Here is a 27,997-nt window from a genome sequence, read left to right as displayed (position 1 = left end):
TGGGTTATTCCCCGAATCAGTCGCATTCTGAAGCAGAGTGGCCCCCCCGCCGCGTCAAAGATGGGTGTTTGGAGGGGGCGATGCCCCCTCTCTGGTTGCCGGGGCTGTTGTCACTCCCCCCGCAGCCCGCCTCGCCCGGCCCGAAGCCTCTCTCCGCCTGGCAGACGGTGTCAAAGCCCAAGTTCAAGTCCACGCCGAGGGGCTCTGCCCTGGGATTCCCAGCTCCTTTCCATCCTCCGCCTTTTGTTCGCTTCTGACAATTGCTCTTTATTTCTTACACACCCCCAGCCTCCCCCCCGCACCCCCCTCCCTGCCCGCACTTGGCACCGTTTAGCTGTCTGCCTGCAAACTTAACAACCCCGGTTCTTGGTATAAGCACTCAAATTACCCTTCTTTCTACATATAAACACGGCCCGGGGTGTGCGGCTCTTCCCGGCCGCGGGGTCCCCCCGGCACAGCCCGGCTCCCCCGCGCCGACCCCGGCCACGGCCGGAGGATGTTTCTGCTGCGGGACACGGCAGGAGAAAACGAGCCGAATACAGAACCCCCGCTCTGCGTGGCTCCCCCGGGCCAGCGCTCAGGTAAGGGAACACACCCCCACTTGCTTTTGGGGGGCTGCCTCTGCTTCGGGGCGTGATGACACAGCAGGTTTTGGGGAGTGATGGGAGGGTGTCTCTCTGTAGGGGTTCCCACATACTCCTGGCAAAACCAGCCCTGCCTCGGGCACGCTGATGAGCAGCCCCGAGCCGACCTCCCCCGGGCGTGCGGACCCACCCCCGGCCGGGGTGCGGCGGGGACACTGCCCTGCGGGGGCAGTCGGAAAGCCAGGGGAGGTGGCCTTCCCAAACTTCCCTCTGCCCCGGCCTGCCTCTCTCCGCCCCCCTCGAGAGGGGAACACCCACCCGGGGAGCGGACCGCGGGGTTGGGGGGCCTTTGAGGGCCGGCACCCCCAGGGCTCCCGAGCACCGACACCCCCGGACCCACTGCTCTCCGGGATGGGGCTTGGGGTGAAGTCTTCGCCGGGGGTCAGCGGCACCATCTCAACTGGGTCACACCTCTCTCTGCACAGGTGTGATGACATGGGGCTGAGGAGGCCATAGGGTGACCGAGGGAGGTGCTGACTGACCCCACAAATAAATCCCTTCCCCCTACCTGCTGCTAGGTAGTGCTGGGATAAACTGGTCGGGACGGGGAGCGTCTGGGGGCCTCGGGCAGGTTTAGGTTTTCGGCTGATTTTATTTTTTTCTAAGATAATTTTGGGTGAAGGAAGGGGGGATAAACACACATGCCCCTCCACTTTCCGGGGCTAAAATAGAGAAATAGAGATAACGGACGGAAGGAGCGAACACACCTTCACCTGGGAAGTGAGCGAGATTTGGGAGAGCGAGAAAGGAAAAGAGGGGATAAGAGGCGAGAAGGGACAGGGAGGAGGTGGGATAACGGGTGGGGAGAGAGGAGGGGATCGCCCGAAACCCGTCCTGGAGCCCAGCGCAGCGACGACGCGGGCGCCCTTCACCGGCGCCTCGGGACGGGGCGGCTCCGCGGCCCGGGGGACACCGGCGGGGCCGTGCCAGGCCGAGGGCCGAGGGCTGTCACGTCGCATCGCGTCACGCAGCATCGTGTAGTATAATACGGCGCCATAAATGATAGCGGAACATAAGGATATACGTGTTCTTTACATGTGTATGGAACGGAGCGCATATAACGCTGTATTGCATTGCAGCGTGAGCCGTCCCCGGGTTTCCCCCCCGGTCCCAGCGCCCCGTGGGGCGTGGGGAGGTCGCGCTGTGCCGCTTCCCCGCCGAGGGTGCGGTGAGGTCGCCGCATCCTCACTCAGAGAGAGGGGACAGAGCACTCCCCGCTCCCCAAAATAGAACCTTTCTTTCTCACGTGCGTGTTTGAAAATAGCGGCGTGGCCGCACCCCGGCGCCATGGGAGAGGCTGCGCTTTTTTTTTTTTTTTTTTGGTGGCTATTTCAAAAACCCACACTCACACTGGTGCCTCCAATGTCCGTCCCTTCCGTGGGTCCGCACACATGAACGTACACACGGCTGCTTCTCCCCACTAGTGCTTGCGGACACCTCTCACCCCCTCAGCAGAGGAATCAGGGCCGAGCCCCTTCGAGGCACCCACCCGCGGCTCTGCGCCCGCCAGGGACTTTACACGGTGCCGGCGGACCCACAGAGGTCACAAATTGCCGGGTGCTCAGCACCCGGGCGAGAGTCGGAACCCCTTGGAAGGATGGAAAAGACTTTCCCCCCGGTCGGTGGGAAATCAAAAATATCCCCGCGCGTGGGGATCGGGCTCTGGGTTTGGGGAAAATGGTACAAAGTGGGGGGGAAAGGAGGGATGGAGGTGAAAAAGGAATAGAGAGGGATATGGAGAGTTGAAGGAGAGGATGGAGAGACGGAAGAAGGAAAGATGGAAAGATGGAGGAGGAGAAGGAGGGATAACGGAAAGACAAGAAATGGAGGGTGAAAAAGGAGGGATGAAAGGTGGAAAAGGAGGGATGATGGGTGTAAAAGGAGGGACAGAGGTGGGATAAAGAAGTGGATGGAGATGAGAGAAGGAAGAATACAGTGGGAGAAGGAGGAATGGAGGGTGGAAAAGGAGGGATGAAGGGGAAGAAGGAGGAATGGAGGGTGGAAAAGAAGGGATGGAGGGAGAAAGGAGGGATGGAAGGGGGAAGGGTACCGCGCCCCCGATTGGCTGCTTAGGCACAAAATCCGGAGGTGGGTTTGCGGGGAGGGGGCGCGGAGGGGGCCAGGGACTGCTGAGGGGCAGAGGTGGGTGCTCGGGAGGCTGCAGACCCCCCCGGCAGCCATTTTGTGGCAGTACCTGCCTTGGTGCCAGGGCTGGGCGGTGGGGCCGGAGCAGAGCCCTGCCCGACCCTCCCCGGCCCGGCGGGGCGGTGAGGGGCGCGGGGCGGGGGGAGGCCTCCACGCCACGGTGGGAAACGTATTACCGCGCCCGCCACGCTTGCCCATTGACAGAGATAAACATGCAAATGAGTCTCTTTGCATGTCATTAGCATACAGGCAGATTGCGGGGGGAGGGGCCGCAGTGTGCGCACTGCAGCGTGCTTTAATGCAACACCCAAACAGCCATTGCGGGTCTCTCCCGCCAGCAGCACCTGCGGCTCCCCGCGCCCCCCGCCGCGGGCAGTGGGTCCCCATCACCCCATCACCCCCTCGCACCCCCCGGCCCGCCAAGGCACCACTGTGGCTGCCCCGCCGAGCACCCGGCTCGTCCAGCCTGGCCGAGGCTGCAGGGCACAAGGAAACGCAGGGATAAATAAAGCCAAACCTCGGGAAGCGGCTCTTTTGGGGCTATTTCTGTGTTTTCACCTTTTTCATGTTCTTTCACCTTATGCAGGGAAGGAAGCGGGCGGGGGGCCCTCAGCCGCCGCCTCTGGCAGCCTCGCTCCTGCCGCCGCCCTTAATTGAGTGGGTTGGGTGGAGTGGGGAAAGGGAGTGACAAAGCCGATGAATTTGGGGAGAGAAGGTGCAGAGGAATGGGTACCCGGGGTACGGGATCCCCACGGCTGCCGGAGCAGGGGAGAGGCCAGGGTGCGCTCTGAGGGAGTGATGCGAACCTGTGGTCTGCGTCCGTCTGTAGGCACGGATGTGTCCGCGACCTCTGCGTGTGCCGCCCGTGCGTGCCCGCACACGCGTGTCGCATCCCCGCGCCGTACGCGTGTCCCCACTCGGGTGGGAGTGTCACACGGGCGGGTCACCACCCGAGGGGTGTATGTACTGTCCCGCACACGCCTGTGTGCACCAGAGCGGAGGGTGTCCGCACACACGCCGGGCACTCTTGGGGAGCATTTCTCCCGCGGGCGAGCACTGCACCCACGGCCAGGGGGGTGCGGGGAAAGGCCGCCGCCCCTCGCTCGCAGCTGAGATGGGGGATCCCTCTCAGGCGGGCTTCTCCTCCCTGCCGGCCGTCCTGCGGCGTCGGTGGCACCGCAGAGGGCCCCGCCGTCACCTCTGCGGGTTTTCGTTGAAGGGGGAACAGCTCTCCCGTCCTTGCGAGGAGGGCAGGAGAACAGTGTGCAACGGGCCGCGGGGCGAGGAAAACGCATCCGTGTGGCAATTCAACCTCAGCGGGAAAAGGAGGGCACTTCCCGGGCACCTTCGTGTCTCCCTCCCTCCTCCCGAAAATCCCCGCACATCTGCGGTGAGAGTGAGGAAGAGCCGCGGGTGCGGGCCCCCGGCGCCCCTGGCCGCGCGTAGCCCGGGGGGACCCGCTGGGGAATGAACCCCAGCCCCATTTAGGGAGCACTCAGCGGGGAAGGCACCCCCTTTCTTCTGCGTGCCCCGAGACACGGCATAGCCCCCCGTCCCACACCTCCCAGAGCAGCGGCTCCTCGCTCCGCAGAGAAATCGGCTTTTTGGTCTCGCTAGTACACCCGATTTTTATTGTTGCAAAGAAACACACTTTTCATTCTTCCAAATAAACACGATTTTTAAAAATCTTGTAAATAAGCCCGATTTTTATTCTAGCAAATAAACCAGCTTTTCTCCGTCCCGGGGGTTTATTTCTGGTCCGGGAATGCCAAGGAGAGGAGAGGACGCGGGGCTGGACCGGGCAGTGTTTTGGGGAGGGGAGAACCCAAACTCCGGCCGGCGTTGAGAAATTTAATCGCCCTGGCTCATCTCCGTGTCCCACCACAGAGGAGATTAAAGCGCCGGCGAATTTGTTTTCTAACACAATTTTTAAAACCCCGAATATATCCTTTGCCCGTATGTCCTCGGGAAAGTGAAAATTCACAGAGCAGCCCCGTAATGAATATTTTGTCTGCTGAAAATTCCTCCCAAACCCAGTTAATAGATTATGATTACAAATAATACAGCCTCTTTTTTTAGCGATTTAATATATAATTGGAAATGAGAAAAATCGTTGTTTTTGCATTATTATTACTATTATTATTACTATTATTATTATTATTATTATTACTATTATGGGTATGGTTTGTTTTGTGTGTAGTGGGATTTTTTTAAGTTTGAGGGTTGTTTTTTTTTTTCAAATGTAACTGAAATATAATTTTCTTAAGCATAAGCAGCCTTCCACTACATCACTCTGGATAAAATTCGGAGGTTCTGCCTTTTAAAACGACAAAAGTGTTAGGCGAAGGTTCTGGGAGAAGCTCCGTGGCGCGGACAATGCCGAGCGAGGATGACTCTGTCCGGCGTGTGCCACTTACGGGAATCATCCTTTTAATTTCAGTCTCGAGTGAGAGAATTCCAAGAGTCTGAAAAAGTGATTTATGGAGACCCTGCGGCCGCCGGGGCGACCCCGGCAACTCCAGCCCCGGCCCGTAACAGCCCCCGAACCCGCTCTCCATCCCCCTGTGCCCCTGTGCCCGATTCCTCAAGGATCAAGACGGCAGGGACAGCCCCGAGCTGCCGGGCAAAGTTTGCAGCTCTGGGCAGAATTGCTGCCAGGGCTGTGTGGGGCGCAGGGTCCGGCCCGGCTCTGCGGAGCCGGTCTCGGTCTCGGTCTCGGTCCAGGGCTGTCATCGTGTCGTGCCGCCCATCCCAGGCGCAGCCCTCACCCGGGGCATCGCTGACTCCGGCTTTGGGGCCAGCCACAGGCGGGGAGGAGGAGGAGGGGAATGCGGTTAACGAAAGAGGGCTGTTTTTCTGGCAGCAGGGCCGGCTCTTTGCCGCTAGGTCCGGACAGGGTGACCCTGGGTCTCTGCCACCCCGTTTCACCGTCGGGGCACGGCGGTGAGTCCACACCGTCCCCAGCACCGGGAGCAGCCCGCATGCCGACGAGGGCGACGGAGGCTGACCGAGCAGCTCGATATTCATTAAAACAGCCCCTCGGCGGCACTGGCGTCCCCTATCCACGATTTCCGTGCATTGGCGGGGGTGTTTTTGTTGGAGTGGGCTCCCACTGGTGCCAAACGACGGCCCGTCCCCACAGTACGGCCCCGAGGTTTGACTGCCGCTGCGGCGGGTGATCCCAGCCCGGTGGGGTATAAGCAGAGGAGAGGTCAAGATCGGGCCGGACCAGGGAGGATCACTCCTCCCTCGGGCAGTCGGGACGTGGCCGGAGGACGCGAGGGGACTCGGCGGCGCCGCGCCCCGACGGCGGCCCCGCCCCTGTCCAGGGTCCTGAAACAGTCTGGGACCGCCGAGTCCGCCGAGGAGCCGACGGGGCGGGCTCGGGGCGGGGGGGGTCCGGGACCCCGCGAGGTGCGGGAGGGACCCCTGTGTTGCGGGAAGGGACTCCTCGGGTGCGGGGCGGGAGGCGTCGGTGTACTGGGCGGGAGCCGGGAATGCCATCGAGGAGACGGTGGCTCTGACGGCGGTGAGACGGGCCGGCAGCTGTAGGGCCGGCCAGCGGCCCCGACGGCGCGTTTCCATGCGCTATTCTTCCCCGATTTACTGCTTGTCACCGACAGCTCAATGGGGGTCCCCCCGTCTACGGGACCTACGCTACCTTCCCCCTCTCCCGCCCCCGCCGGCTCCGGGGCCGTGCAGAGCCGACCCCCCCACCCCCACCCCCCGGCACATCGCTCTGCCCGGCGGCCGCTCCCCTGCGCGGCTTCGGGGAAGTTCAAGAAGTTGCCTGGCCCCGCTCCCTCCGAGCAGAGCCAGCCCAAACACCAGCGCCTGCCCCGGAATATTTCACCGTCGGGCAGAGGGAAGGGAGGGGGGGAGAAGGCTTAAATCCACCCCCCCAAGCCCCTCGGGCTCTAATCTCCTATGCATCGTTACAACTGTCCGCAACGAGGCGGGGGAGGCCGGGCTGCAATTAGCTATAGAGCCGCTCGCCTTGCAAACAGAGGGGCTCGGATTATTGCAAATTCATTTCTATTTTCCAGGCCAGCGCTTGTATTCTCTGTTAGCATAAGAATAGAGCCAGGCCCTGTGAACTCCTCCGACCTACTGACCCCTCTCCCCAGAAATGAATAGCAGCACTTTCCGTCCCCCCCCCTCGCCAGCCTCTCCAGCAGACTCGAGCCACGGCCTAAATTCCTAATCAGGGTAATTTAATATATCTTAAGCCCCTGGCTGCTTTATTTTCACTCCTTTTTTTTAGTTTGTTTTAGGCATTCACTGGCTCTCACCCCGTCATTAGAGATCCTTATTTGACGGATATAAGAAGCTGTTATGAGACTACAAGTCTCTTTTTATCTTCTAAATAAGCTGTGCTTCCCCGTAATTAGAATGGTGTTCCCAGCCTTTGAGGCCTTTCAGGGCAGCCTAACAAAAAACTTGCAGGAGCTGAATAATCCCGAAGTACAGACTCCCCGGCCCAAGCACAGAGCCGGGACAGAGAGCCGCGCCGGCGGAGCAGGGGGGGTGGGCGGCGGAGGGGGCACCCACGCGTGGGCTGCCTCGGCTCCGCCCGCAAGTGTGCAGGGGCGGCCTTGCTGGGGTTTCGGTGGGACCGGGACAGCCCCTCGCCCTTTGTTTTGGGCTCTACTCCTCGCGCTTCCACCCTTCTTTGAGGGTCTCGCCCCTTCCCACACCCTCACTTGTGACAGCGTGACCCAACCCCACGGAACAACCCCGGCACCTGGCGCTGCCCCGGTTCTCACGGCCCCGCGCCCCGCGGCTGTTTCCCCCCATCCCCTCCCCGGGGGATGCGAGCCCAGAGCGCCCGGCGGGGCTGGGGGGGTCCCGGAGCGCCCCTGGGAGCCTCGAGCCGTCGAGGGGATCCCGCCGGGGCCGCGCCGCCCGCCCCTCATTGGTCAGCGCGGGCTGACGGGTGCGCTCGGGGCTCGCGGATTGGCTGGCGAGGCGGTCGGGCTTGGTGTCGTCACGGCCGCTCGACGGGGCTCCCCCGGGCGCGGGGACACGGAGGGCGATGGGCGCGGGGGGCTTGTCCCCGCCCGTGAGCGGCCCTGCAGAGCCCGGCTGTGCCGTGAGAGTACCGTGCCTCTGAATATAGATATACATAGGTGTGTGAAATAGATGTGGAAACGCCGGGAAAGTGGCTTTGGGATAATTAGCCTTCTTGATGTGGTTGGAGAGTTATCTAATCCAGAGGAGCCTAAAGGCATCATTACGGAGACAATATTTCAGGAAATCCAATTCATTGGAGCAAAAATATGACATTCATTTTGCTGGTTATGTTATTACAAATATCCTTCAAAGCCGACATTTCACACGCCCTCCCTCCCCCCAGAAAAAAAAAAAAAAAAAAAAAAAAGGAAAAAAAAAAAAAAGGAAAAGAAAAAGAAGTGAAATAAAATAAAATAAAATAAAATGACCAGACTAAAAGCCCCAAAGCTATGGACTGGGATCTGGGAGGAGGAGGAGGCCGACAGCAGAGGGATCAGCCTTCAGCTTCCAGGACCCGAACGCAGAGGGCTGCATAGGACACGAAGGTCTTTGATGCTGGAGGGAGCTCCCGGCGGGGGGCAGAGAGCTGTGGGGTTCAGACAGAAACAGCCCCAAACACCGGGCACCAGCGCTGCAGCTGTCGGGGGGCTGGAGGAGGCCGCCCCATGCTCGCCTTGCGCTGGGCTGCACGCTATTTTCAACTCTTCCGCGGACGAACTTGCGATGCGAGCGTCGGTGGCCGGCGGGCAGCGGGCAGAGGGCAACGGGCAGGACGCCTCTGCCTCTTTTGGCCAATCTCGGAGCCGAGCGGCGTAAAATCACGGCCCCTTCGGGCACGGTTTATCCTCTGCCGGCGCTGCCCGGAGCTCGGCTGCCCAGCAAGCGCCAGTGCTACTGGTGATACTGGTGCGACTGGTGCCCGCCGGGGAGCAGCTGGCCGGGAAATGCTCTACCGGGCTCTCCCTGCCCGGATCAGACCGCTTCCCACCTCTTGTGTTTAGGGCCGGGGACAGGCGGGGGCTGCAGCCGGTGATGGGGTGGCTGTCAGTCGGTCAGCATCTCCCCAAATTCCACTCAACGAAATCCGTCCCTTGGAGCGTCCCTCGCCTCATCCCCGCACCCCAGACCGCCGGGCACCCGTCCTGCTCCACGCTGGGGCAGGGACACGCGTGGGCCTCCGCTCTCGTGCCGCGCCCCGCACGTCTTTTTGTAAAGAGACGGGCAAAGCGGGAAAGGAAAATGCTGTTTGCTGGCCCTGGCCGGCAGTCTCGGCCGGGAAGCCGGGTCGCCCATCCAGCCGCGGCTTCCCGAGCCATGCCGGGCTCCGAGAGGCCGACGTGGGCTCGTCCCGGCGGGGCGGTGGCGGGTGTCGGTCCCGGACCGCGCCCAGCCCGGCTCCTCCAGCTGCTGCCACGTCCCCGCTCCAGCTCGCAGCCTGGTTGTTTTGTTTAATTAAACTCAATGTCAGTGTTAATTTTCCGCCTGGCCGGGCAGCCCTGCCTTTGCCGGAGCCGGAGTTTGGTTACAGATGTCAACGCGCCCCATCGGGGCTGCGCCGAGCCCGTGGAGACGCGCTCGCCGGCCACGCGTGGCCACGGCCGCTGTTTCCTGGCTGTGGCCGTGGGCTGCGGGGCCGGGAGAGGGCAGGGGCCGGGCTTCCCCGGGACCCACCCCCGCCAATGGCGTCTAGATCCTGTATGGGAGAAAAGGGTGGGCACGCATCATTGTGATGTGTGTCGTGTAAAGAGCTGTCCCTCTGTGTCTAGTGTGGATTTCCACGGATAACGGGGTAACTGGTGACAATCCTTCCCGGCGGGATGGGGGGCGAGACGCTGGGAAACCTGGGGGAGCATTTTGGAAGGGAGGAGATCCTTCCTGGTGCTGTAGCAAAGAAGTTCCCTACGGAGGTTCATGCCTGGCTCTGGATGGGAGAGATGCTCCAGGGACAAGTGGAGGACCCCGGGCCACGCCCAAACCGATGCCAGCTCTGGAGATGATTCCGTCCCTTCCCACAGGTGTCCCAGGCCAGGCCAGGGCACAGGACACTGACAGGGAGGGGACACTTTCTTGCCTGCTCTTGCCCTACTTTCTGCAGAGCCCTCAGCCCCAGCTTGTTCATTGCCTTTCCAGCAGCCAGGCACCTCTCTGCTCTCCCCAATTACTTTTCCAACTCCTCCGAACTTTTGGTGGCTGCAGCACCCCAGGTGGCTGCCAAAGCAGCTTCTTGTGCCAGGCATCCAGCTGGAGCATCCAAGTCCCTATTTCTGCAGGTTGGACTCTAATTCCTCCTCAGATGGCAGCTATTGCACAACTCCAAGATGCCTCCTTGCCCTACCCCACTGCCTCCCCAGCCCTTGGGTACCCTCAGTGAGGCAGTGACTCACATGGCACAGGGCAAGCCTCCTTCTCACTTATCCTGCCTTCTTCTCTGGTCTATCCTGAGACATTCCTGACATGCCATGTGCCTCTTGGCTCTTTCCAGTCCCCAGGCTAATCTTTTCAATATCCATGTCTTGGAGCACTCTTCCTCCATGGATGTAGCTGTTTCCTTGCCATGTATGTAATGGATTTATTTTCTCTGTGCTCAACACTGAATTCCTCCTCCACTTGAAGGCCAAGTTCATTAGCACGATGAGTTCCTTTCCATAGCCCCCTAGACAGTGCCAGATCTTACGTTGGAGCAGCAGTGGGTATTGTCCTGTTGCTACTTCCTCTCTCCTGCCTGGCACTTCCGAAAGCTAGCACTCCTGCCTGCTGCGGGGGCTCCGGCACTGGCTGCTCTGAGCTGGGAACCCCTCGGGTTTGTTATGCCACTTTGTCTCCTAACTTTTAACCGGTTATTCATTCCACAGCTGCTTTTCAAACTTCTCTTCTCGGCAACAGGCTCGGCCTTATTTACCAAACAATCAGGTTTATTGCTGTTTCTCCCCATTCTTTGTTACCATTTCTATCTGTTTTCCCCATTAAACTCAGGACGTTGTGGTTTTCCGGACCCCCCGTAGAGCCCTTTTGGGGAAGTTGGCTATCCTCCATTCCTATTTACAAAGACCGATTCATACAGGAGGCTAAACTACAGCTACTGAAATAGCCATTTCATATTTAACTTCTTCTAAAAGCCTCGCCTAAATCCCATCTTTTCTCACTGCTTATTTCTCTGCACTTGATCAAGCTGCTTTGCAACCTCTCCTCCTGCTATTGGGGCCACCAGGGCATCCAGGCCCCCAAAAGACTGGGAGATTTTCTTTGAGATGATGGTAACAGTATCTAGTGTAGGAGGGTCTTCAATGTAGGGATTCATACCTTTTTCTTCTTCCTCCATTCTCTTCTCCTGCATGTTGCAAGCCCCCAGATATCCAGCTCTGGTGCTTTTCATTTGTTTATCATCAGCAAACCATTCCTAGAAATTCCCTTTGTCCTGCTTTGTTGTTTTATGTCGATGCTGGGGAGTTCACCTTGGACAGGAATTGAGGATGGGATCTGGGGGCTATCGGGGGCCACAGCCCTTACATAGGTGACTGGTAGAAACCAGCCACCATATGCCTGATGCGGGAGATTTACTTCTACCACCTGTCCCTAAAACTCTCCCCACAGATCCCTTTCTTCTGGCAATTGCCATGGTCCAGCTATCCCAGTCCCTTTTCCAAGACAGGCATCACATCCCAGGAGATTGATGGATGATGGTGGGCCCAAAACAGGAGAACCCAGAGGGGCTGCAAAGTTGGCCAGTGCTGGTCTCTGAGGAGATCCAGCCCCCTGGCATGTGTCCACCCCCTGTCTTGATGGAGGTGCAGGTGTGAAGACGATAGAGGAGGAAAACGGGCCCTGCTTTATTGGAGCCGCTCGTAAACAAAGCCACTTGAGTGGAGAGGATTCAGAGAGCCCAACAGCCGCAGGAAACTATAATTACGTTTAAATATTGTTAGCATCATTATCTTTTATCCGCCATCAGATTAAAACAATTATGGCATTTTCAGGAATCGTCCTTGGCATTCTCTTGACCGACGTTATCTGTCAGGCAGGAAATGTGATTTTCGCTTGGAGAGGTGCCAGCCACTGTGCGGCCGGTCCCACAGTCCCTGTGAAGGGAGAAGCCAGCAGCCAGGGCGAATTCCCATTTTATGCAGAAGCCCACATTCATCCCATTCCCTGTGGTCAGGCATCAGTCACTCCACCCTCGTCCCCTTATTACTCTGAGTTTCTATTGATTGGCTTTGGGATTGCCAAATGGTGGCAAGGGGAGGCAGAGGTGGGGACACCAGCCTGTGCCATCACCTCTGCTGGTGGCTGTGGCAGCGTGCCGGAGCGGGTGGCCTTGGCAAACACGGCTCCGTGCCTGAAAGCTGTGGTGAGCAATTTACCCGAGGAACTCATTTCAGGAGATCTAGTCTAAGTTAATTAAAGATGGCTGGCTGGGGTCATCGCCTTGGCAACAATTAAGGGCAGGAAAGACGCCTCATTAGTAATAGTTTTTAACAAAAACCATAATTTTTCATATCAAGACAATCCTGGGCACATGAGACGGGGGGCAGGAGGATGCTTTCTATCTGGCTTTCTTTTTCCCCACCCTGTCTGTGGGTTAGCTCACAAGGCAGGACCGAGAGATGAGAAAACAGGATTGAAAGGAAAAGTCCCTTTGCATATCTGTGTGCTGGTGAGAGTCTGGTGGCCAGTGGCCAGTGCCCGGACAGTAGCACCAGAGCTGTCGAGAAAGGGGCACATGGATAATGGGGGTTATGCCTGGGGGGCAGCAGGTGAGATCCAGGTTCTTGCGAGGGGGAGAAACCATGAACCGACCATCACTGCCTGCATATCCCAACCCAGAGAACATTGTGCCACGCTGCCACCCCAGCCACCGACAATGGGGTTATTCCTCCAGCTGTGCCTTTGTTTTTTAATTTCCCCCTTGTACTCCAGAAATCTTAATGCCGCTGCCTACTAATGCCAGGCTGGGCAGAGCAGCTTTATTTTCTACTTAATTAACTGTCATCCAGTGATTGATCAATTAATGATGGAGCCATCATGGTAATGCTCTGGGAGCTGGTGCGCTGGGGCCAGGCCGAGTCATGTGCTTGCCTTCCCACTCCTACCTGCTCCGGCACCCGGCACACTCCCCCCGGCACCAGGGCTGTGCCGACTTCTCTCCTGACAGCAAAGGACACTGTGACAGATGGAAAATCCCTTGCTCCCAGGAAATTTGGCCATTTACAGGGCAGCTGCATGAGGGACTGGGGACTAGCGACTGGGGACCAGGAGTGATGCTTCTGCCCTGCCTTCCCTGACCGGTGTCTGGGGTTGGCAGAGGGGCCACTTCCCTGCTGGACACTGTGCCTGCTGCTGTGTTAAGCTCTAGCTCAAGTATTTTCGCAGCTTCCCCTTGCCTTAGTGGCATTTTGGCTGATTTTGATTACCTGGGTGATGCTCTCACTGCTGACCAAAAGGAATCAGGGTTCAGCAGAGCCAGCGGCAGGGTGGCTCTGCTCTTGGCCTCCTCCTTCTCCTCCAAAGTTGCACACATGGCTCAAACGGGAGAGATAAATATAAACTCCATTCAGATATCCATAGAAACAGAGCTGGAGATGGAAGACCCCATGCAGATAAAAACCTTTCTCCTTCCCACGTTGCTATTCCCAGTATTATTCCAGAGCATTTTATAAAACCAGTAGAACTGGGCAGGGACCAACAGAAATGACCAATAAGGTGTTAGCAGGAAAATCCCGGAATGGGGGAAACACTTTTTCTGCTGAATAATTCATCTGTAATAAAAAACCCCCATCAGAACCGTGTTCAAGAAGGGGTGAGGCTGCACCTGGAATAGTGGGACCCGCCGGCACACACGTGCACAGGGCTGAAAGGGATGCAGCAAGACTCCGGTGCGGAATTGGTGTAAGTCCTGTCGCTTAATTACTGTTTCCTCTCCACGCTGTGAAAAGTGCTGAGATGAGGATTTGATGTGCTGAAAAGCGTCTGGCATCTTGTCATGCACCAGCCCATCTCCAGCATTCAACAGCTGGAGAATAAACCTCCCCACGCACCCCCAGGTGTATTCCTGCACCTACAACATCACCGCCTGTTTATCTACGGATCGGTCCCGATGATAACGTGTTTGTTCAGACAACTCTGACGGCTGCTAGAAAAGAAACCGAATTGGTACCAAAGGGAACCAGCCACTGCTCGGGGCTGCGTGTGCAGCTCCTCCTCCCCTCCGGCTCCAGATTGAGTTGTTTGTCTCATTACATCCCTGCACACACATCCGCACCCACACACCGACACATATATAATCCCGTGCGTACAGCCAAGAGAAAACCTTATATAGTATTATAAACATCATGCTATTTTTTGAATTAAAGCTCAAAACTGTTCATTGGAGATGACACACGCAACACGTTCAAGCCCAAGAATAGGTTTGGAAGCAACTCGGGAAAATATCAATATTCTCCAGCGTTTCCTTACATCCCCAAACCAATCCAACATAATTTCTGCTATCAATAATGCATGTTTACAGGGAGAAGACATTCAAGGAGGCCCATGGCTCCAGCCCATCCTCCCTTTAGGGGTGATGTTTCTGCACTTCCCTGGGCTGGGAGAAAGATTTATTTCACCTATCTTTATGGCAAGGAAGCTCTTTGCTGAATTAACCCCCCTGGGAGTTTTTTGGGTGAAGAATAGAGCCTTTTCTCTGCCTGTTTGGTGCCTGGAGGTGCTCAGTGGTGTGAGGTGTGGTGTGCCAAGAGAAGCTTAGGCAGTCCCTGGGCTCGTGCTGGCTGCCGAGCTCCCACATGTCGTGGCCATGTGGAGCCTAGAAATAAGCTGAGGTTTGGGTGGCAAAGAGGGGTTTGCAGTGTGCCAAGGTGGGGGATAAAGTGGGGAGTAGGTGGCAAAGCAAATCTCCCTCATAGTCACACTGGAAGGAGCAGAGAGCTGGAGAAATTGTGAATTCATTTGGAAAAGTAATGGCTGAGCACCCTCAGCATCTTCCTGGCTCGTCTCCCCATCGGCTGAACCCTGTCTGAGGCAGTGGGAGCTCGGCAGATCCTGGGGGGCTTTTGTAGGACTGACCATGGGGTGGAGGAGGAGGAGAGGCCATGGGGGAGGCAGGCTGGCTGCTCGCCCACACAAAGGGGCCTGGACCAGCCGTGCCTGGCATGCCCTGACCCCATGTGGGGCAGGAGGGCACAAACATATTGTGACCAGCTCAAAAAGATGGCTCAAGACAGAGCTGGAGCCATTTAAAACCAATTAATAACTGTAAACTGTCCTGGCCCTTGCTGTTCATTAGGCAACCACAAAGAAACTTTATTTTAGAGTTGCAAGTCCTCTTTTTTTTTTTTTTTTTTTCCAGAGAGAAACTTTTTAAATATGTAATTGGCTCTGGGAACCAGGACCCAAAGGGGTTGCAAAAGCAAGGGAAGCAATTGCCTTAATCAGTCCAAGATCTCTGATTTATTTATGTATTTATTTCGATTTCAAAGCAGTGCTGCTCATCATATCAGAGCCTTTAGAAGCACAATTATTCTCTCGACAGAAGAGCTAACCTAGGCTGCGATTATTTGCCTTTCTGAAAGGCAGCGGTTCCCCGTCAGCTGTCCTTCCCACGAACGCAGTCCCGCTCCCGCATCTCTCCGAGCGATTTTAGCATCTAACAAACATTCCCCCCAGCCTTCCCATAGCCACAGCCCGCCTGAGCACCCAGCCTTGCTGCCGAGCTTCCCAGCTTCAAAGAGAGGGGCAAGCGTTCACTAAATAATGATTCTTTATTCCTGCTCTTTGGCTGCTTTTCAAGTGGTGGTAGGGAAATGTGCTCACATCTTTATGGCTTGTAAAAGGCACTCGAGGTCACAGGTGGAAGGAACTGAGCAGACCCAGCCCCAGGTGGGTTTTGGACCATGGGGGTTTGCTTGTGTTTCACCCTTGAGAAAAACTTTATTTCCAGGCTGTACTTGGAGCTGGGTTCGGAGGGGGATACGGGTGGAATTCTGAGGCGGTGCTCTGCTGGCCTGCAGACACAGAGGGTGTTCCAGCAGCGGAAGGGAACTAGTGGAAAGGCAGGAAAAGAGGGAGCTGTCCTTTGAACGGAAACCTTCTTGAAGCTGCAGTGGGACTGGGGCAATGTCTCGAGCTCTGGCTGCCCTGCCTGGGAGCGCCCATCCACAGGGTGAGTGGGCAGGTCAGGGCTCAGGATGGGCAGGCTGGCTCCTGCAAGGGCAAGGAGGCCACTGGGGTGGATCCTACTCTGTTCCCCCCACCACCTGCACATTTTGCCCCATAAAGAGACAAATCCCTTTTCACTGACGGCCCTGCAAGGATCCCCATCTCGGGGGGCTCGGCTGCCCCATCCCTGGAAGGTTCTGACAGCGAGCAGTGATACAACACCGTGTCCCCAAACCACCACGGGGCTCCTCCGCAGCAGCACGAGCCATCCGTGGGCTCAGGAGAAATCCTCGCGTGTTGTTTCCCCCCCATCCCCGTCCCTGCAATGCATATTTTGCGAAGGTTTAATTGGCAGCAATTATTAACTAGCACAGACCCTGGAAACCTGCCAGTCAGGAAAATAATGAACCATTTTAATACACATTCAGCCCATAAACAAATGTGGCTGCCAGAGCCATTGCGGACGCCTGGCACGGGGAGAGGCAGCACAGAAGATCAGCAGGGAGACCCAGGGCAGCTCCACTGTCCTTCTGGCACTGGGTGAGAGTCTGTGTCCCCAAGGCCACCCCGTGTCCCTGCAGGAAAGGCCTTGCCTTTCCCCGGGGGCTCTCCACAGGACCTTAACACCGCCCTGAAATAGCAGTATCAGTAATGGAATGGAACCAAATCCATGTAGATTTAAGGTGTAGATTTGGGCTTTGGGATAGTTTTGGTGGGTGGAACTGGGTCTGTGCATTGGTAAGTGGGCACAGGAGATCCCCAAGACTGAATCCTGCAGAGCATCTCTGCTCTCTGCCTTGTCCTGCATCCCTCCCTTGCTCCCACGAGCCCAAGAGGGGTCCTGGCCCCTCCACGCCGACTCACACAGTCACAGGCACAGGGAACAAACCTTCTGTCCCCTGGCAGAGGAGATTCTCCTCCTTTATCTGCCACCAGGCTCCCCCCAGAAAGGTTTCCAGGGCGTTCAGACAGTGGGCAAACAGTCTCCTCTGCCCGCTGCAGGCAGGAGAATGAGATGTTGAGTCCCTAGAACATCCCTGGGGCACTGGCCAGCACGCCTCGGCATCCCCCTGACATCCAGTTCAAAAAGGCAGGTCCCCCCTGCTAAAAAAAAATATGTGGGACACAGGCTTGAAATTTTTCACTCAGGGAAATATTTCTGCAAAGGAATTGCTTTAGGTTTATTCTACAAGGGCTACATTTTTCCATGTTATTTTTTAATTTTCTCTTTCTCTCTCTCTCTCTCTCTCTCTTTTTTTCTTAATAGTAAAATGGGATGATGGTTCTTTTAACTTTCAGTAATTTGTGGAAATTAAAAAAAAAAAAAGAAAATCATTTGCAACGCGACCCAGATTTAAATGGCACTCTGAAATGGATGTCGCCTGGCTTTGTTTTTTTGCCTTTTTTTTTTTTTTTTTTATGAACTCACTCCCAGAATGGTGAAAAATCTCTCAAATTTAGATCATGGAAGTGTCATGAATTGTTTCCTGATTTTTAAAATGTTCCTGGCAAATAATTATTCTGTATCTGAAAGGAGATTAAAATAATCTTCGTTTCACACGTAGCTCACAGAAGCATATTTTACCATTGGAAAATAAAGCAAAATTGTATAAACCAGAGAGACTTAAAATATATAAATTAGTAAAAAGGTGGAATCAGCTCTTTCCTCAGGTTCATGTGTGTAAAAAGGCATTTTTATATCTTGCCTGAGCTAAGACTATTGCTGCCTGCTTTCAGAAGTGGTTTCTTCCCTTGAATTAAGTACCAAGGTAGTAAAGATACAGTATTTATAAGCCAAAAAATAAAGCAGGCACAATTTATTAAACAGCTACAATGTGACAATAAATAATTTTAATGTCAATCAAAATCGGATTATTGTCACTGAAATTTGGATTGAAAAGATAAAAGCCTGAAAGAGAGAATTGAAATCCAACACTGGAGACGATTCCAGTATCTTTGTTCCTTGCAATAAATATTTTGGGTGAGAGTTTAAACCAGCTCATTCTTAATTTGGGGGAAAAAAGGTTGAGTGTGGTAGACTTTTACGAAATATAGTAAGAAAATATATTAATGTTTGAGATTGGTGAGAAGAGCTTTTTTTGTGAGAAATAAAACAATTTTATTTTATTGTATTTAAAAAAAAACCTGCTTAGGTTTTAATTTTCTTTTCGGTGTCAGGCAGTGGCGGGAGAGGGATGCTTTTCTTGACCCCTCTTGCCTCCTATTTTGGAAAACCCAAAATCATCACCCCTTGAATTAAAATGGTCCCATGATTTGGGACGGGCAATTTTTTTGGTGCAGCTGCACTCCAAAGGCCCGGGGAGCCCCAGCTGCTGTGGGGTGGCTCTGCTCCCACACAGCCCCAGCCCCGAATCCCTGCCTGCCATGCTGGGGCCTTGGGGGCAAGGGCCCCCTCCCAAAACCCTCGCTGAAACATTCCCCTTTGCTCCCAGGGATCTTCAGGGTGAAAAAAGCTCTTTCTCAAGGTAGTAAAAATCCTAGTAATCCCCTGGTGGGGAGCAGGGCATATGGGAAGAGTGGAGGCCAAAGACAGAGCTATGGGAGAAGCATCCTCATCACCTATTTTTTAACCCCCAAATGAGGATGATGAAGATGGGGTGCAGGCAGGGCTTCTGCTCGATTCCCCTGAGGGGCTGAGACCCTCTGGGCAGGAGAAGGGTCTCTTCTTCATCCCCTCTTCGACAGCATTGCCCAGCTGCCCACCGGCCTCTGGCAGCAGCTCTGCCTTGGCACCGAGTTCAAACCGTGCCTGAACCGGCAAATATTCAACTGGAGTGGCCGAGGCAGAAACACTCCGTGTGTCTCTAGGGCAACGTGTTTGTTCTGCATCCCAATAACGCCCAATCCCTCCTTGAGACAAAGCTCCCGATTGTTTTTATAGGGATTTAGGTGCATGGCATAAATAAATACACCTATTTATATGCATTTAAAGGTGGGTATGTGCACACCAAATTAATATCCAATATTAGTTTAAACCCAGGGTATCAGAACAGGCACGGATGGAGGTGTGGGCTAGGAGTGGGATGTCTAAGTTTGTCCCCAGAGCAGCTGATGGATGGACAAGGAGGAACCAGAGGGGCCCGGGTGGTTTTAATCAGCGTGTGTGTGTGACAATAGTTGGGTGAAGAAGGGGACCTGACACCGGCATCCTTGATTTGTTATAAATCACACGCATAAAAATGAGGGGGGGGGAAATTAAATCTTGGGGATCGCAGTGCTTTTAGTGCCAACTCAATCCCCAAGCTGGAACAAAGCTTTGCCAGCCCTGAAATAAATGATGCTTCACCTAATGGCTCTTATCCCTTCCCCACTGCCTCCGACCAGGCAGCTTTGGGGGTTTAACGATGCCGACGTGATGAGAAGCAACGTCTGGGCCTGGTGCTGATTTTTACTAGCAAAGGTAGCCCTGCCAGGTGGGGTGGAGGCCCTGGGGGACTCGTGGTGGGGAGTGGAGGCTCGTCCCCATGTCCCCAGATCCCTGCTCGGCCGTGGCTTCGCTGATGCTCCGCAGCCGCCGGGCTCCTCTCTCTGCTCAATTGCACAGCGCGCAAATGGAATCGCTCTCCTCGCTGTGTTTGTGGCCACGGGAGTGGAAGAATTACATTGGGCTGAAAATAGTATTTACTTTTACTGATTGAAAAATAGATGTTAGGAAAAAAAATAAAAAAAAAAAAAAGCAAAAGCAGGAATTGAAACTATAATTACAACAAACCATATGTAAACTCCCAGGTAAACACTGATTATACTGTGTCATTTCAGCCAGACTTTATTAGCGAGGGAAGAAGAGAATCTTCTTTCTCTCTCCGCCCGTGGCGGATGCAGCATTCAGGATCCCACTGCCTGCCATTTGCAGAGCACTTTTCACCCTAAAAAATCTCAGGTTCGTGGCCTGATCCTGCACAGCTCTTATCAGCTCTGTTTCCTAGGTGAGCCGTGCCATTCCCCTCGCGTGACTGCAGAGTGGGTCTCTCAGGGTGCTGCTGTGGGTGCGGATCTGATCTACCCTCTGGCATATCCTCTTCTTTGGGGAGAGGCAGGGAAAGGACTGGAGTGTGCCAGGCTAAGAGAAACTCTGAACACGGGACCCAGCCTGCTCACTCCTACAGAGGGATGGGATGGGATGGGATGGGATGGGATGGGATGGGATGGGATGGGATGGGATGGGATGGGATGGGATGGGATGGGATGGGATGGGATGGGATGCACTAGCTTCAGCATCCCCTTTCTCTCAAGCAGTTCACAGGCGCAGCTGCAGGAGGACAGGGCTGGCCAGATCCATCCTTGGAGAAAAGCTGGAGGAGACGAGTGGCTGTAGCTTTGCCAGGCCCTTTGCTTGCTCCCTAGCAATGAAACCAGATCCCCTTTGTCGTGAGCTGCATCCCCAGAGCCCAACACCCCAAATGCAGGAGAGGAGCATGGTCAGAGTATTGTTTCTGGACGCCTGTGTTATACAGTATTCCCCTCACTCACTGCACAATGTCCCACAAAGCTTCCAAAATCTCTTCTCCCTGCCAGTTCTGGTGGAGACAGAGCAATGCCATCATGACATGTCAATCTCCAGTCTGTCACTCTCAGGACACCTTAGAGCAGGTCGCAGCATCCCCTCCTCTGCCCTGCAGTGCAAGGGTGACCCGGCAGCACCATCCCCTTCGGATGAATATTTGGGGGGCTCTTGCCGCAGTTTCCTTGCGGGGTGAATGAGGGGAGATGGGAACGGAGGGGAAGAAGGAAACCACGAGTACCGTGAGTAACGCCAGGTATCCTTACACAACGGGGCTGCGGGCTCGGCGTCCTTACAGCTTTGCCATAGTGGCACCCTGTGGCAAAACGCATTACTACAGCTGGCAGGGGCTCCGGAGGGGGACACGGCCTGGGGGCCCTCGCCCTGGGGGCTCACACCCCGCGGCGACATTCGCTCCCCACGCATGCAGGAATGGGATGCCGGGGGCTGGACAGCCGGTGGTCTCCTCCACCGTGACATCCCAGTCCCCCGTGGCGGGTACCACCCATCTCCATGGGGTCAGCCGGGATGCTGATCCAGCCTAGACATCCCCTGGGATGGTGTTGGAATACTGGCAGGCTCGCTGGCCATTGCAGCTGGCTAGCTTAGGGCTCTCTGGTAGCATCCGTGCGGCCGGGCGGCGTGGGCTGTGTGGAGATGTGGAGCGGGGTGTGGGTGTGTGTGTGTGTGTGTGTGTGCGCGTTGGTTTTCTCCTCCCGGAGCAGACCCGGAGTGACGGAGCGAGCTCTTTGTCTGCCTTCGCCTGCCTGTCACGGCTCCCGGCGTTTCCCAGCCACCTTGCACGGCGCGCAGCCACTTTGGCAGGAGCTGCCTCGGAATTTTAATGCGGCTGATTAACGCGCCACGGTGTAATCGTGGAGCCAGCCGTACCCCTTCCCTAGCCTCACCTTTTGGGGGAATAAATAACCAAACCCAACCACGCAGCCCCACTCAAAGTGCCTCATCCTATTCTGAACCGAGCTAGAGAATGGGACCAAACTGGAGGCAGGAGGTGATCCCAAAGGAAGAGATCCCGATGCCTGTCCTGCCTCAGCCCAGAAAGCTGAGGGGTGTAACAGAGGTGCCTCTGCCAACCTGGCACACGGGTGACAGAGGTGATTTTGGGGCTGGCACAGGGATGTGCCACGGGTTGTGACACTGCATGACACGACAAGGAGTTTTGGGAGGGGTAATCTCTCCCTCTGGGAACAAGAGTGAGCAGTGGAAAACTCCAGGCAGAAGGGGAAATGGTGAAGGGGAAGAGGGTGGAGAGGAAGTCTGCATGCAGAGCAGGGAGAAGATGGGTGAGCAGATCTCTGTACCACCCAGGAGATGATGAGGGGGAGTTATTGACACAGAGGACACATTGCTAAATTTTCAATCTGTCCCTTTCTTAGGTGGTGTTGACAGAAGAAGATGGGTAGGAGATTTCAATAGCAGGCACACGTGTCCCAGGAGAGAGTGAGACACCAACAGAGACGGAGCAGGGAACAAGTTTTGGACAGCTGCTGGAGAGAAAGCCAAACCTTCTTTGGAAAGCAGGGTCACCTGCAGGCTGGGAGCACCTTGTGAAATAACCATGTCTCCAGACATTCGGGAGCATCAAGCAGCCATCAGGATCTGGCATGGGTCCCGTGGGCATTGGGGAAGGTGCAGGGCTGAGCCAGGGGCTGGGAGAGACTGCGCCCCTTGACTGTGGAGCTCTTAGAGGAGAGCGGGGTGCAGGAGGAGACCCCTCCTGAACATCACCTGCTCTGGTGGGGCTGTGCCAGACCTCTGCTGTGGCTAAAAATGATACCAGGAAGAAGAGAACACTGAACCCCTCTACAGCAGGGTGGGGCTACAGTTGCTTGCCAGGCTTGCTGTGGGGATGCTCCCAGCTCCGTTGGCCCTCCCTGTGGTACCCACAATTCCCATGCAGGTCGTCAAGCCGAGCCCAGCAGAGACATGAGCAGCCAGAAAGGGAAGGAAGGAAAGTGGGGGTAGCCAAAGTGACAGGGGCCACAGCCTGGGCAACCCTGGGGTGTTTGTGTGCCAGACTGCAAGCAGTGACGTGGTGCATCTTCTTTTGACATGGACATGCAAGGCAGGATGCTCCTGGAGCAGAGCAGAGCAATGAGGGTGGGAGGTGCCACTCAGAACCCATCTTGCTCCTAGGATGTGGCCACAGATAGAAGGGGAAATGTGAAAAGGACAACAGGGAATCAAGGGAACACAACAGCACCTAAAGTAAAGGGCTGAAGATTGAAGGTAAGAATCAAAAGTGGTTTGGGCTCAGATGGGAGAGAAGATCCATACCTGGAGCATCTCCTTCAGTGGGAGATGATTTCAGAGGGGTCATGAATGTTTTAACTGGCTCAGAATTTGCCTGGGAAAGGTTAGGCTGGTGTTTCTAGCATGATTGCCACCAAGCCAGCTCTGCTGGGGATGGCTGCAATGTTTATTCATGGTGGAGAAGGAAGGGAACAGCTGACTTTTAGATCCCCAAAAGCATAAAAAGGGGGAATGGGCCCTTTCCCATGGACAATGATTGTACTACTTCACCTCAGGGCTTTTTACATGTCAGCCATGTCCCAAAAATTAAATGGCGAAGAAAGGGGGAATAAACTCCAGTGCATTCAAGGCAGCACAACCTCATCCCCTGCCTTAGGGCTGCATTTATTAAAGGCTCAATTGACCCTATTTTTGGGACCTGAAAGGTGAACCCCAAATGCAGAGCAAACATCCCTTTATGGGGGTCTCTCATTTCACCCTTAGACCAGTGACCCTCCCATTTCCACAGGTGCTGGGTGAAGCCTCCTGGTCCCACCATCACAGTCTTTTGTCCCAAGTAAGAGCTTCCTTTGGGAAGGCAATTTAATTCCCATGCACCTTCTCTGGTTCTCTCTGGGTCTGTGTCCCCTCTCTAGCATCCCTTTACCCTATTAATATCCTTTGACTGTCCTCACACCTGCAGACAATCTGGTCCCCAACCACCTCCACCTCCCCCCTTCCTCAAAAGCTTCCCTCAGCTGTCTTTAAGTCGTAGCTGAAATCTGTGGTATGTAGGAGGAGAAATTCAGTCTGACAGCAGTTTAAAACACCGCACTACTTGGCAGATTTAAATGCTATTTTAAATATAAGCTATGACACAACGGACAAAAATAGCATTGAAAATACCCTGTCATGTTCCATATTGCGAGGAATAGGGAAGCAGACCAGGCTAGAAAGGAGCAGAGAGAGGGGCCAGATGGAGAGGAGAGGTTATTTTGTTTGTTTTAAAGAAACTGGATAAATGTATTTTCTATGTGACTGAGTAAATGTGTTTTATAGAGCAACGAGCCAAAAAAAAAAAATAAACTTTCTCATGAAAAATCTACATATTTTATTTGATGTGGGATCTGCCAAAGCAGGTTTGCTGCTGAGAGGATATATTTGTTATCAGGTTGTTTTGGAGATGCTCAACACCAGCAGCCACCAGCTACTGAAGACCACTTGGTCTCTGCTGAGTCTTTCTCTTTCTTTTATTTATCTATGTTTTAATAGGAATATGCTCTTCTTAAAAAAAAAAAAAAAAAAAAAAAGGAGAAAGCCATCCTAAATACTTGGAAATTACTTTTCACCAGTGACTCCCAGCTTGGTGACCCTGCACTGTAGGAGCTGATGAATGGCAGTGCTTGGTTGGGAGTGTCCCTGCAGGGTCAGCCCGTGGGACCAGGGAGGGATGGAGGGATGCAGGCTGAGCCACCACTGATTTCCCAAGGTACGTGGGTGTGTGCCTGGAAAATCCTGGAAGCCTTCCTGACCCTGCAGCACGGTTGCTTGCTGGCATGGGTAGGAAGCATCTGGAACATCTGGACCCTGAAACTGCAGGGCTGCAAGGAGAGGTTTCTTCATCATTCTTCCTGAATACAACCACTGCTCCAAGCTGCTCTCTTATCACAGCATCTTCTTCCTCACCCCTCCACGCACACTGTCTCACGGGACAGGACAAACATCTGTCCACACTTTGGGTTTGTCTCATGGGGCTGGGTTTTGGCTCCTTCCAATCCCCCCAGTACAACCAGCAGTAAATCTGGTTATGAGAATGACCTGAGGAGAGTCCGAGAGATCTGGGGAGAGGTCAGAATGTGGGCCAGTCTCAGGCTGCAGCCCCATGTGACACAGTGGAAAGCCTGGAGGTAAGGGCTGGTGTTCCACACTAGACTGTCCCTACCTGGCACAGGGTTGGCACCATGGCACGGAGGTGCCACATGCCAGCTGTACTCCGAAAACGGGGTAGAACTTGAGGTTCACTCCCAGTAGAGGATCTGAGCAGGTCTGCCTCTGGCTGCCTGATTGCAATAGCAATTGCCCCTCTTGTACTGGGGTAAGGATTTGGTCCTGACAAGCAGCTGACAGCACAAGTTACAGGGGTGGCAGAGCTGCCAATGCTCTGGTGAGCACCCTGGCAGGAATTCAGGGCTCCCCAAGCCTCCTGCATCCACTGCTAATCCAGCTGCAGCAGCTGAAACCAGGGGCAAAGACGTGGAAACATTTTTGTTATTGTCTTAAAAAGTTCTTTTTTATTTTAAACCCAACATGTTATTACAATGCAAACACATAATTTGAAGAGTTTAACAAAACAGTTCAAAACAGCCAGGTTAGCATTAGAAATCAAAGACTGAGATCTTCTAACCACTTGCAAATCAACATGGTCTTGGAAAATGTGCCCTCCAGTTCAGATTTCTCCGACCATCCAGTGGTGGATGCAAAAAAAGCAAAAGCTTTTTATGAGGAGAGAGAGTGAATCTGTGCTTGCTTCTCAGCTGCTCATCTCTGGGTGCCCACTCCCAGCCAGGGGCTCACGGCTCCTCCTGACCCTCTGGCTGTGCCCACCCTTGGCATTCCTGTGGACAGCAGCTCTGTGGGCACTCTGGAGGGGAGTGGGACCTCAAGCTCTGCTTACACCAGGAACTGCTCACACATTACTGCTCACAGTGCCAGAAAGTCTGTGACCTTTTCTGGCTCTAGACTAAGGCAACTGGCAGAGCAGAGAACCCATACCTCCACATCTTAATAAAGATTTTAAAGACTCCCAGTTGCCTTGTCTGCTGCAGGGCAGAGTCAATAGGCAGCAGTTTAAGCATGGAGTCTGGCTCCAAGTGCCAAGTGGGATGTACTCGCTCAGCAGCTCTCAGCCCTTGTGCGCCTTGCAAAGGGGGCTGTGAACCCTTCTCAACACCTCACCGTGCATACAGAAACCCAGAGCTGGAGGGAAACAGGAGGATCCCTGGTGAGAGGTGAAGGAAAACTCCTGGTAGGGCCAAGAGAGGCTTTGCTGTGCTACCGACTAAGTAGCATCACTGCTGCCAGAGCTGAGAGCTCCACTCAGAAAAGCAGAACCGTGGCTCTATAAAAGCAGCTCTGTTGTGCTTCTTTTTATTTCAGATGAAAATAAAAGCATTTCAGTGTCTTTTGATCTGCCTCACTTCCTTGCTGACACATTCAGGATGCTCACAAGCATTTTGGTATGGTGGGTCCCCACACCTCAGCAAGGTCCCAGGATTCCCTGGGGAATTGCATCCGTGCAAGTACAACTAGCAGCAGAGAAGCAAAGCAAGGATGGGATGTGTCCCCAGCCCCCCTGCTTTTCCCTGGCTGTCACTCCTGTTGCAGTACAAGCCTCAGGGTGCAGAGTTACTAATGCTCAGGTCTTTGGCAAGCCCAGCTCTGGGGATACGCCGGGCTCCTGCCCACCTGCAGCAGGTATCGCAGGGCTGAGGCTGCTCACTGGAGTGGTGGCATTGCAGTCCTGCCTCCTCTTACCGCCCTGCCCAGCTGCGACAGCAGCTCAGCTCCCTCCCTTGCTCTTTGTTAACCACTGAATTCATCTGACAACTCAAAGAGAGAGAGAGAGAGGGGAGAGACCCTGCGGCCCGCCGGCGCGGTTCCCCGGCTCCCCCTCTGCCCTCATTTGCAATGCTTGAGTGGGGATTTCTCTATTTACTAAGCTAACAATGTGGGTTCCCAGGGCCTGGGCTGATGATGACATCCCGGCGCTGGTGGGTGGTGGGGCCGGGGGGGCGGTGAGGGCTGGGGGGGATTGCATAATGCCGAGGCAGGCGTGGGAAACCACAGCATCTGCGAGAAAAGTCTCTGCCAGCCGCTTTGAGCGTGGCTCAAAGGGCTCCCGGGGAAGCCACGGGGCAGAAGGAGCCCTGGGGACCCGGTGGCAAGGGAAGATGCTCACACCCACATCTCACGACCATAGCCCTGCTGGCACGGCCCCGCAGAGCGGCAAACGGCCCCGCTGTCACCGCCGCCGTCCCCGGAAGGGTTAACGCGGGCTGCCACGGGTCTGCTCATTACAGGGTTAAGGGGGAGATGGCACTTGCAAATCCCTCAATTACCCGGGCCAGAAGGCTGCTCAGGAAGAGCTTTATTAACGGTTGCCGTCTTCATTAACCGCTTCTCCACAGCTGCCTAATTACGGCCGCCATTAGGCTCACTGGGTCTCCCCACCACCGCCCTGATCCCCGGCCCCCTGATTAACCTTAATTACACCTCCATCCTCGGAACCGGGTGCTCACCTGAGCGGGGCCGCGGCCAGGGGCTCAGGGCTGTCTAATTGCGGGCAACCCCGGCGGGGCGGCGCGGGGAGGGGGCCGGGGCGGCCGTGGCCAGGCGCCCGCCGCACGCCAGATGTTCGCTGCTGAAAAGGCGAGGGCTGCCCTCGCACTGAGCTAAGCGGTGGCAATGAGATCGGTAGCAGGGCATTGAGGGAGGCGGTGAAAGGGTTTCCCACCTGAGCCGATGGGGCTCTGCTGGGAGGAGAACGGGGCTTGCAGGCCAGGGAAGGCAAAGGGTGAGCGTTGGGAGATGCTGTGGGTGCTGCAGCTTCTCTCCCAGAGCTCATCCCCTGCCAGGAGACTAAGCATCCTTGGAACGAGGTGGTTGGAACTAGATGATCTTTAAGGCCCCTTCCAACCCAAACATTTCTATGATGATTCTTCTGGGTTTCTCCCCAGCCTTGTTTCTTTCTGATTAGGCAGTAGGATGTCTCCGGGGCTGGATGCAGCGCACGTGGGTATCAGTGCCCGGATGCGGCTGTACCGTGCACGCCCAAGCTCTGCATTTCAGGCAAGGCCACAGATGCTACAGAGGGTAGCAGAGATCCCTGTGCCTTTTAGCTCTGCTGTCCCCAGGATGCCACCACTGCTCCAGGACAGCCCCAGTCTGATGTGCCACCCGAGCCTCCTTTCAAAAGAAGATGCTGCTGCTTTTTCTCTCTCCCTCACTGAACAGGGTGAAGCTCAGCTCCTCAGGAACAGGGAAAATGGAGCTGCTTTCTCCCTCTCCCGCGAGATGCCCCTACCACCTTCTTCCCCCTCCTCACCACACACCTCCCTTTTGGGAGAAAAGAGAGAAAAAAAAAAAGATAATAAAGTTCTTATTTCCACCACATTTGCCATTTCCTGGTCTAAGTAAAGAGTGTCATAAGAGTGACAAGCTAAAAGCCACTGATTACTGTGGATTCATGGCATTTATTCTCCTCGTGAAAAGA

General features: G+C 55.0%; 1 long non-coding RNA gene across 1 annotated transcript; it reads left to right on the top strand.

The window, feature by feature from the left end:
- Positions 1–325: 325 nt before the first annotated feature.
- Positions 326–23,830, top strand: LOC148222253 (uncharacterized). The gene is made up of 2 exons (XR_015806539.1): positions 326–581; positions 21,870–23,830. It is a non-coding gene; the product is annotated as an uncharacterized LOC148222253 (long non-coding RNA).
- The last annotated feature ends 4,167 nt before the right edge of the window (positions 23,831–27,997 follow it).

Source organism: Sturnus vulgaris, chromosome 13 (genome assembly GCF_052056855.1).
Source record: "Sturnus vulgaris isolate bStuVul1 chromosome 13, bStuVul1.hap1, whole genome shotgun sequence".
Taxonomy (NCBI): Eukaryota; Metazoa; Chordata; class Aves; order Passeriformes; family Sturnidae; genus Sturnus; species Sturnus vulgaris.
Note: the sequence above shows the minus strand (reverse complement) of the source record. Positions and strands in the feature narration are given on the sequence as shown.